This window comes from Syngnathus floridae, unplaced genomic scaffold (genome assembly GCF_059516105.1).
Source record: "Syngnathus floridae isolate MCC-2025c unplaced genomic scaffold, RoL_Sflo_1.0 HiC_scaffold_75, whole genome shotgun sequence".
Taxonomy (NCBI): Eukaryota; Metazoa; Chordata; class Actinopteri; order Syngnathiformes; family Syngnathidae; genus Syngnathus; species Syngnathus floridae.
Window position 1 is genome coordinate 88,201 of NW_028284104.1, and position 8,612 is coordinate 96,812.

Here is an 8,612-nt window from a genome sequence, read left to right on the forward strand (position 1 = left end):
AGCAGAAAATAAAGATATTTCTGTTGATAATCGTCGTGTTTGTATCCGGTGTCTCGCTCAAGGCCATTGCGCCCACAGATTTGAATTTTGGCGAGAGTTCAGCCTATTGACGTCATTTCCGCGGTGTAATACCCGCATATCTGAAACGGCAAAGTTAAGAGTAGAGTTAAATAAAGTTTTTAGTCAACGCAATAATTTACAACCGTTGACCAGTCGAAATAATCGTCGAAATTTGGCGTCTGTGGCTGGAAGCAGACGCCGAGTTCGACATTCCTCCCAAACGCCACACTCCCTCGCTTTTCAGGGCTAAAAAAAACAGTTGTAATTACCTTGTACGCTCTAGACGGTCAAGTTGCAAGCTGAAAACAAAAATATTTGCCTTGTTAGTCATCGTGTTACTAACCGCTGTGTCTTGTTTGCCAGAATTGCCGCTTTCCTACTTCCTGTTGCAAGCCACGCCCACGGATTATAATTTTGCCGTGAGTTCCGCCTATTGACGTCATGTCCGCGTCACATGACTGCGACGTAATATTATCTAAAACTGTTTGTGCGGTATTGTGTTGTTCTGTGCGGTATTGTGTTATTCTGTGCGGCGTCGTGTTGTTCTGTGCGGCGTCGTGTTGTTCAGTGCGACGTCGTGTTGTTCAGTTCGGCATGGTGTTGTTCAGTGCGGCATGGTGTTGTTCAGTGCGGCATGGTGTTGTTCAGTGCGGCATAATGTTGTTCAGTGCGGCATAATGTTGTTCAGTGCGGCATGGTGTTGTTCAGTGCGGCATGGTGTTGTTCAGTGCGGCATGGTGTTGTTCAGTGCGGCATAATGTTGTTCAGTGCGCCATAATGTTGTTCAGTGCGGCATGGTGTTGTTCAGTGCGGGATGGTGTTGTTCAGTGCGGGATGGTGTTGTTCAGTGCGGCATGGTGTTGTTCAATGCGGCATGGTGTTGTTCAGTGCGGCATGGTGTTGTTCAGTGCGGCATGGTGTTGTTCAGTGCGGCATAATGTTGTTCAGTGCGGCATGGTGTTGTTCAGTGCGGCATGGTGTTGTTCAGTGCGGCATGGTGTTGTTCAGTGCGGCATGGTGTTGTTCAGTGCGGAATGGTGTTGTTCAGTGCGGCATGGTGTTGTTCAGTCCGGGATGGTGTTGTTCAATGCGGGATCGTGTTGTTCAGTGCGGGGTGGTGTTGTTCAGTGCGGGATGGTGTTGTTCAGTGCGGCATGGTGTTGTTCAATGCGGCATGGTGTTGTTCAGTGCGGGATGGTGTTGTTCATTGCGGCATGGTGTTGTTCAGTGCGGCATGGTGTTGTTCAGTGCGGCATGGTGTTGTTCAGTGCGGCATGGTGTTGTTCAGTGCGGCATAATGTTGTTCAGTGCGGCATGGTATTGTTCAGTGTGGAAAGGTGTTGTTCAGTGCAGGATGGTGTTGTTCAGTGCGGCATGGTGTTGTTCAATGCAGGATCGTGTTGTTCAGTGCAGCATAATGTTGTTCAGTGCAGCATGGTGTTGTTCAGTGCGGCATGGTGTTGTTCAATGCGGCATGGTGTTGTTCACTGCGGGATAGTGTTGTTCAATGCGGGATTGTGTTGTTCAGTGCGGCATAATGTTGTTCAGTGCAGCATGGTGTTGTTCAGTGCGGCATGGTGTTGTTCAGTGCGACATAATGTTGTTTAGTGCGGCATAATGTTGTTCAGTGCGGCATAATGTTCAGTGCGGCATGGTGTTGTTCAGTGCGGCATGGTGTTGTTCAGTGCGGCATGGTGTTGTTCAGTGCAGGATGGTGTTGTTCAGTGCGGCATGGTGTTGTTCAATGCGGCATGGTGTTGTTCAGTGCGGCATGGTGTTGTTCAGTGCAGGATGGTGTTGTTCAGTGCGGCATGGTGTTGTTCAGTGCGGAATGGTGTTGTTCAGTGCGGCATGGTGTTGTTCAGTGCGGCATGGTGTTGTTCAGTGCAGGATGGTGTTGTTCAATGCGGGATCGTGTTGTTCAGTGCGGCATGGTGTTGTTCAGTGCGGCATGGTGTTGTTCAGTGCGGCATAATGTTGTTCAGTGCGGCATGGTGTTGTTCAGTGCGGCATGGTGTTGTTCAGTGCGGCATGGTGTTGTTCAGTGCGGCATGGTGTTGTTCAGTGCGGCATAATGTTGTCCAGTGCGCCATAATGTTGTTCAGTGCGGCATGGTGTTGTTTAGTGCGGGATGGTGTTGTTCAGTGCAGGATGGTGTTGTTCAGTGCGGCATGGTGTTGTTCAATGCGGCATGGTGTTGTTCAGTGCGGGATGGTGTTGTTCAGTGCGGCATGGTGTTGTTCAGTGCGGCATAATGTTGTTCAGTGCGGCATGGTGTTGTTCAGTGCGGCATGGTGTTGTTCAGTGCGGCATGGTGTTGTTCAGTGCGGCATGGTGTTGTTCAGTGCGGCATGGTGTTGTTCAGTGCGGGATGGTGTTGTTCAATGCGGGATCGTGTTGTTCAGTGCGGGGTGGTGTTGTTCAGTGCAGGATGGTGTTGTTCAGTGCAGGATGGTGTTGTTCAGTGCGGCATGGTGTTGTTCAATGCAGGATCGTGTTGTTCAGTGCAGCATAATGTTGTTCAGTGCAGCATGGTGTTGTTCAGTGCGGCATGGTGTTGTTCAATGCGGCATGGTGTTGTTCAGTGCGGGATGGTGTTGTTCAGTGCGGCATGGTGTTTTTCAGTGCGGCATAATGTTGTTCAGTGCGGCATGGTGTTGTTCAGTGCGGCATGGTGTTGTTCAGTGCGACATAATGTTGTTCAGTGCGGCATAATGTTGTTCAGTGCGGCATGGTGTTGTTCAGTGCGGCATGGTGTTGTTCAGTGCGGCATGGTGTTGTTCAGTGCGGCATGGTGTTGTTCAGTGCAGGATGGTGTTGTTCAGTGCGGCATGGTGTTGTTCAATGCGGCATGGTGTTGTTCAGTGCGGGATGGTGTTGTTCAGTGCAGGATGGTGTTGTTCAGTGCGGCATGGTGTTGTTCAGTGCGGAATGGTGTTGTTCAGTGCGGCATGGTGTTGTTCAGTGCGGCATGGTGTTGTTCAGTGCAGGATGGTGTTGTTCAATGCGGGATCGTGTTGTTCAGTGCGGCATGGTGTTGTTCAGTGCGGCATGGTGTTGTTCAGTGCGGCATAATGTTGTTCAGTGCGGCATGGGGTTGTTCAGTGCGGCATGGTGTTGTTCAGTGCGGCATGGTGTTGTTCAGTGCGGCATGGTGTTGTTCAGTGCGGCATAATGTTGTCCAGTGCGCCATAATGTTGTTCAGTGCGGCATGGTGTTGTTTAGTGCGGGATGGTGTTGTTCAGTGCAGGATGGTGTTGTTCAGTGCGGCATGGTGTTGTTCAATGCGGCATGGTGTTGTTCAGTGCGGGATGGTGTTGTTCAGTGCGGCATGGTGTTGTTCAGTGCGGCATAATGTTGTTCAGTGCGGCATGGTGTTGTTCAGTGCGGCATGGTGTTGTTCAGTGCGGCATGGTGTTGTTCAGTGCGGCATGGTGTTGTTCAGTGCGGAATGGTGTTGTTCAGTGCGGCATGGTGTTGTTCAGTGCGGGATGGTGTTGTTCAATGCGGGATCGTGTTGTTCAGTGCGGGGTGGTGTTGTTCAGTGCAGGATGGTGTTGTTCAGTGCAGGATGGTGTTGTTCAGTGCGGCATGGTGTTGTTCAATGCAGGATCGTGTTGTTCAGTGCAGCATAATGTTGTTCAGTGCAGCATGGTGTTGTTCAGTGCGGCATGGTGTTGTTCAGTGCGGGATGGTGTTGTTCAGTGCGGCATGGTGTTTTTCAGTGCGGCATGGTGTTGTTCAGTGCGGCATAATGTTCAGTGCGGCATAATGTTGTTCAGTGCGGCATGGTGTTGTTCAGTGCGACATAATGTTGTTCAGTGCGGCATAATGTTGTTCAGTGCGGCATGGTGTTGTTCAGTGCGGCATGGTGTTGTTCAGTGCGGCATGGTGTTGTTCAGTGCGGCATGGTGTTGTTCAGTGCGGAATGGTGTTGTTCAGTGCGGCATGGTGTTGTTCAGTGCGGCATGGTGTTGTTCAGTGCAGGATGGTGTTGTTCAATGCGGGATGGTGTTGTTCAGTGCGGGATGGTGTTGTTCAGTGCGGGATGGTGTTGTTCAGTGCGGCATGGTGTTGTTCAATGCGGCATGGTGTTGTTCAGTGCAGGATGGTGTTGTTCAGTGCGGCATGGTGTTGTTCAATGCGGCATGGTGTTGTTCAATGCGGCATGGTGTTGTTCAGTGCGGCATGGTGTTGTTCAGTGCGGCATGGTGTTGTTCAGTGCGGCGTAATGTTGTTCAGTTCGGCATGGTGTTGTTCAGTGCGGAATGGTGTTGTTCAGTGCGGCATGGTGTTGTTCAGTGCGGCATGGTGTTGTTCAGTGCGGCATGGTGTTGCTCAGTGCGGCATGGTGTTGTTCAGTGCGGGATGGTGTTGTTCATTGCGGCATGGTGTTGTTCAGTGCGGCATGGTGTTGTTCAGTGCGGCATGGTGTTGTTCAGTGCGGCATGGTGTTGTTCAGTGCGCCATAATGTTGTTCAGTGCGGCATGGTGTTGTTCAGTGCGGGATGGTGTTGTTCAGTGCGGGATGGTGTTGTTCAGTGCGGCATGGTGTTGTTCAATGTGGGATCGTGTTGTTCAGTGCGGCATGGTGTTGTTCAGTGCGGCATGGTGTTGTTCAGTGCGGCATGGTGTTGTTCAGTGCGGCATGGTGTTGTTCAGTGCGGCATAATGTTGTTCAGTGCGGCATAATGTTGTTCAGTGCGGCATAATGTTGTTCAGTGCGGCATGGTGTTGTTCAGTGCGGCATGGTGTTGTTCAGTGCGGCATGGTGTTGTTCAGTGCAGGATGGTGTTGTTCAGTGCGGCATGGTGTTGTTCAATGCGGGATGGTGTTGTTCAGTGCGGCATGGTGTTCAGTGCGGCATGGTGTTCAGTGCGGCATGGTGTTGTTCAGTGCGGCATGGTGTTGTTCAGTGCAGGATGGTGTTGTTCAATGCAGGATCGTGTTGTTCAGTGCGGCATGGTGTTGTTCAGTGCGGCATGGTGTTGTTCAGTGCGGCATAATGTTGTTCAGTGCGGCATGGTGTTGTTCAGTGCGGCATGGTGTTGTTCAGTGCGGCATGGTGTTGTTCAGTGCGGCATGGTGTTGTTCAGTGCGGCATAATGTTGTTCAGTGCGGCATGGTGTTGTTCAGTGCGGAATGGTGTTGTTCAGTGCGGCATGGTGTTTAGTGCGGGATGGTGTTGTTCAGTGCAGGATGGTGTTGTTCAGTGCGGCATGGTGTTGTTCAGTGCGGGATGGTGTTCAATGCGGGATCGTGTTGTTCAGTGCGGCATGGTGTTGTTCAGTGCGGCATGGTGTTGTTCAGAGCGGCATGGTGTTGTTCATTTCGGCATAATGTTGTTCAGTGCCTTATAATGTTGTTCAGTGCGGCATGGTGTTGTTCAGTGCGGCATGGTGTTGTTCAGTGCGGCATGGTGTTGTTCAGTGCGGCATAATGTTGTTCAGTGCGGCATAATGTTGTTCAGTGCGGCATGGTGTTGTTCAGTGCGGGATGGTGTTGTTCAGTGCGGGATGGTGTTGTTCAGTGCGGCATGGTGTTCAATGCGGAATGGTGTTGTTCAGTGCAGGATGGTGTTGTTCAGTGCGGCATGGTGTTGTTCAGTGCGGCATAATGTTGTTCAGTGCGGCATGGTGTTGTTCAGTGCGGCATGGTGTTGTTCAGTGCGGCATGGTGTTGTTCAGTGCGGCATAATGTTGTTCAGTGCGGCATGGTGTTGTTCAGTGCGGCATGGTGTTGTTCAGTGCGGCATAATGTTCAGTGCGGCATAATGTTGTTCAGTGCGGCATGGTGTTGTTCAGTGCGGGATGGTGTTGTTCAGTGCAGGATGGTGTTGTTCAGTGCGGCATGGTGTTCAGTGCGGGATGGTGTCTTTCAGTGCGGCATGGTGTCGTTCAGTGCGGCATGGTGTCTTTCAGTGCGGCATGGTGTCGTTCAGTGCGGCATGGTGTCTTTCAGTGCGGCATGGTGTCTTTCAGTGAGGCATGGTGTTGTTCAGTGCGGCATGGTGTTGTTTAGTGCGGCATGGTGTTGTTCAGTGCGGGATGGTGTTGTTCAGTGTGGCATGGTGTTCAGTGCGGCATGGTGTTGTTCAGTGCGGTATCGTGTTGTTCAGTGCGGTATCGTGTTTCTCAGTGCGGTATCGTGTTGTTCAGTGCAGTATCGTTGTGTTGTTCGTATTGTGTTTAACACTTAGCCTCTAACACTTAGCCTCTAACACTTAGCCTCTAGCATCTAGAAGGTAAATAAATAGGAAGGAAGGACTCACCGGTGACGCCTTTGCCCACGTCCAAGCGTTGTACTTTGTATTTTCATCCTTCTGACAGTGGAAAACATAGCCAACAAACACCGTGGAACCTAAACGAATGAAAGAAAACTATCATTTGGCCACAACCAACATTCACAGATACAACACAATGTGACGTGCGGGGTTGAGGTTAAAGGTTGAGTGAAGGGCCCTCGTTTTAAACTACTTTTTTGAAAAGGATTGGGAACAAGTAAGACGTATTTAATTTATTTAATGGGAAGTAGTAAGAGCTATATAATTTAATCTATGTATTATATTCTATTGTATTGTATTCTGTTGTATTCTTTTGGATTGTATTCACACTAACCCCACTAAAACTTCAGCCCACAAAAACTCGCCTCTGGCGCCTAGCCTCTGGCACTTAGCCTCTAACACTTAGCCTTTAACACTTAGCCTTTAACACTTAGCCTTTAACACTTAGCCTTTAACACTTAGCCTAGAAGGTGAATAAATAGGGTTAAAGGTTGAGTGAAGGGACCTCGTTTTAAACTACTTTTTTGAAAAGGAGTGGGAACAAGTAAGACGTATTTAATTTATTTAATGGGAAGTAGTAAGACTTATTAAATTTATTTAATCTACTTTTCTTCCCAGGCAAAATTTGATGTGCTGCAATTCCAAATTTCCAAAGTGAATGAAGGAATGAAGTCCTTTAAATTATGATTTTATATAAATACTAGGCATTAACACAAAATCGACGGCACAAAATGGGCAGACTTTACTTGTTTGAAAAGGACTGGTTACAAGACAGACTTTTTTAATTTATTTAATGGGAAGAAGACTTATTTAGTTTAATTGATCTATTTTTGTTCCCTGGCAAAATTCGATTTGCTGCAATTCCAAATTTCCAAAGTGAATGAAGGAAAGAAGTCGTTTAAATTATGATTTTGTTTAAATACTAGGCATAGACACAAAATCTACGGCACAAAATGGGCAGACTTTACTTGTTTGAAGAGGACTGGTTACAAGACAGACTTTTCTGATTTATTTAATGGGAAGAAGACTTATTTAGTTTATTTAATCTATTTTTGTTCCCTGGCAAAATTGGATTTGCTGAAATTGTATTTTGCCAAATCTTGCCTTGAGACCTGATAGGAAGTATTAAACGCTTAGTTAAATCAATACAAGTTGGTAATAAGAGCGAGTAATGTTGGTTGAACCGATGAATGAAGGTTGAAAGCAATTTAAATTATGACTTTGTATAAATACTAGATATTAACAGAACATCTACTGCGCGAAATGGGCAGAGTTTACTTGTTTGAGAAGGAGTGGCTTATTCAAAACTAAGATTTATTTAATCTGTTTGTTCCCAGGCAAAATTGGATGTGATGCAATTCCAAATTTCACCACATGATGGTGCCCAATTTTGACTTCATAGGACATATTAAACACTTAGCTTGTTATTATGTTCAAGGTAATCAGATTTGTTTATTATTCTAATGGCCTCTTCAAAACTATTCTGGATTACTACTTTGGATCTATTCTACATTACTTGGCAACAACATACTCTGTAACAGATTAGGCAGTATAATCATATCTGTTAACTTGAGAGTGCCCACACTCAATCTACTTATCGTGATGTGTTAAATCAATTACTGTTAGACATTATTTGTCTGATAATCTACCAAATCTTTGAATTGAAGAATTTGTGATTTAATTAATAGCTTGTTCAGGGTAATCAGACTTGTATATAATTCTAATGGCCTTCTTTTGAAAACTATTCTGAATTACAACTTTGGATCTTATATTACTTTGCAACAATCTACTCCGTGACAGATTAGGCAGTATAATCACATATGTTAACTTCAGTGCCCACACTGTATTTATTTATGGTTATTTGTTAAATCAAGTACTGTTAGACATGAAATAGGAAGTGTTTAACATAAATGTTATGGCTACTCACCATTGTAGCTCGCTCCTGGTCAATGATACGAGCCTCTTCTTGCAGTGGAAAACTTGCAGCCAACAAACACCGTGGAACCTAAAGGAATGAAATTAAACATTAACATTTCGCCTCGACCAATTTTCACACGTACAACGCAACGCGGCTACACTTCTGCTATTACAAACGTAAATCTCCTTAAACACAATGAGTGTTACTTACCGTGTACGCTCTAGACGGTCCAGTTGCAAGCAGAAAATAAAGATATTTCTGTTGATAATCGTCGCTGCTCAGTGGCTCACGGCCATCGCGCCAACAGATTTGAATCGGAGGTTCGGGCAATTACGTCATATCCGCGGCACA

At 47.0% G+C, this 8,612-nt stretch overlaps 1 long non-coding RNA gene across 2 annotated transcripts; it reads right to left on the reverse strand.

The window, feature by feature from the left end:
- On the reverse strand, positions 1–8,349 carry LOC148377927 (uncharacterized). Of its 2 annotated transcripts, XR_015856316.1 has the most exons (4): positions 8,271–8,349; positions 6,332–6,420; positions 330–359; positions 1–140 (listed from the first exon to the last, which is right to left on the reverse strand). It is a non-coding gene; the product is annotated as an uncharacterized LOC148377927 (long non-coding RNA). The 2 variants fall into 2 exon arrangements; XR_015856317.1 differs by lacking the exon at positions 330–359.
- Between the last annotated feature and the right edge of the window lie 263 nt (positions 8,350–8,612).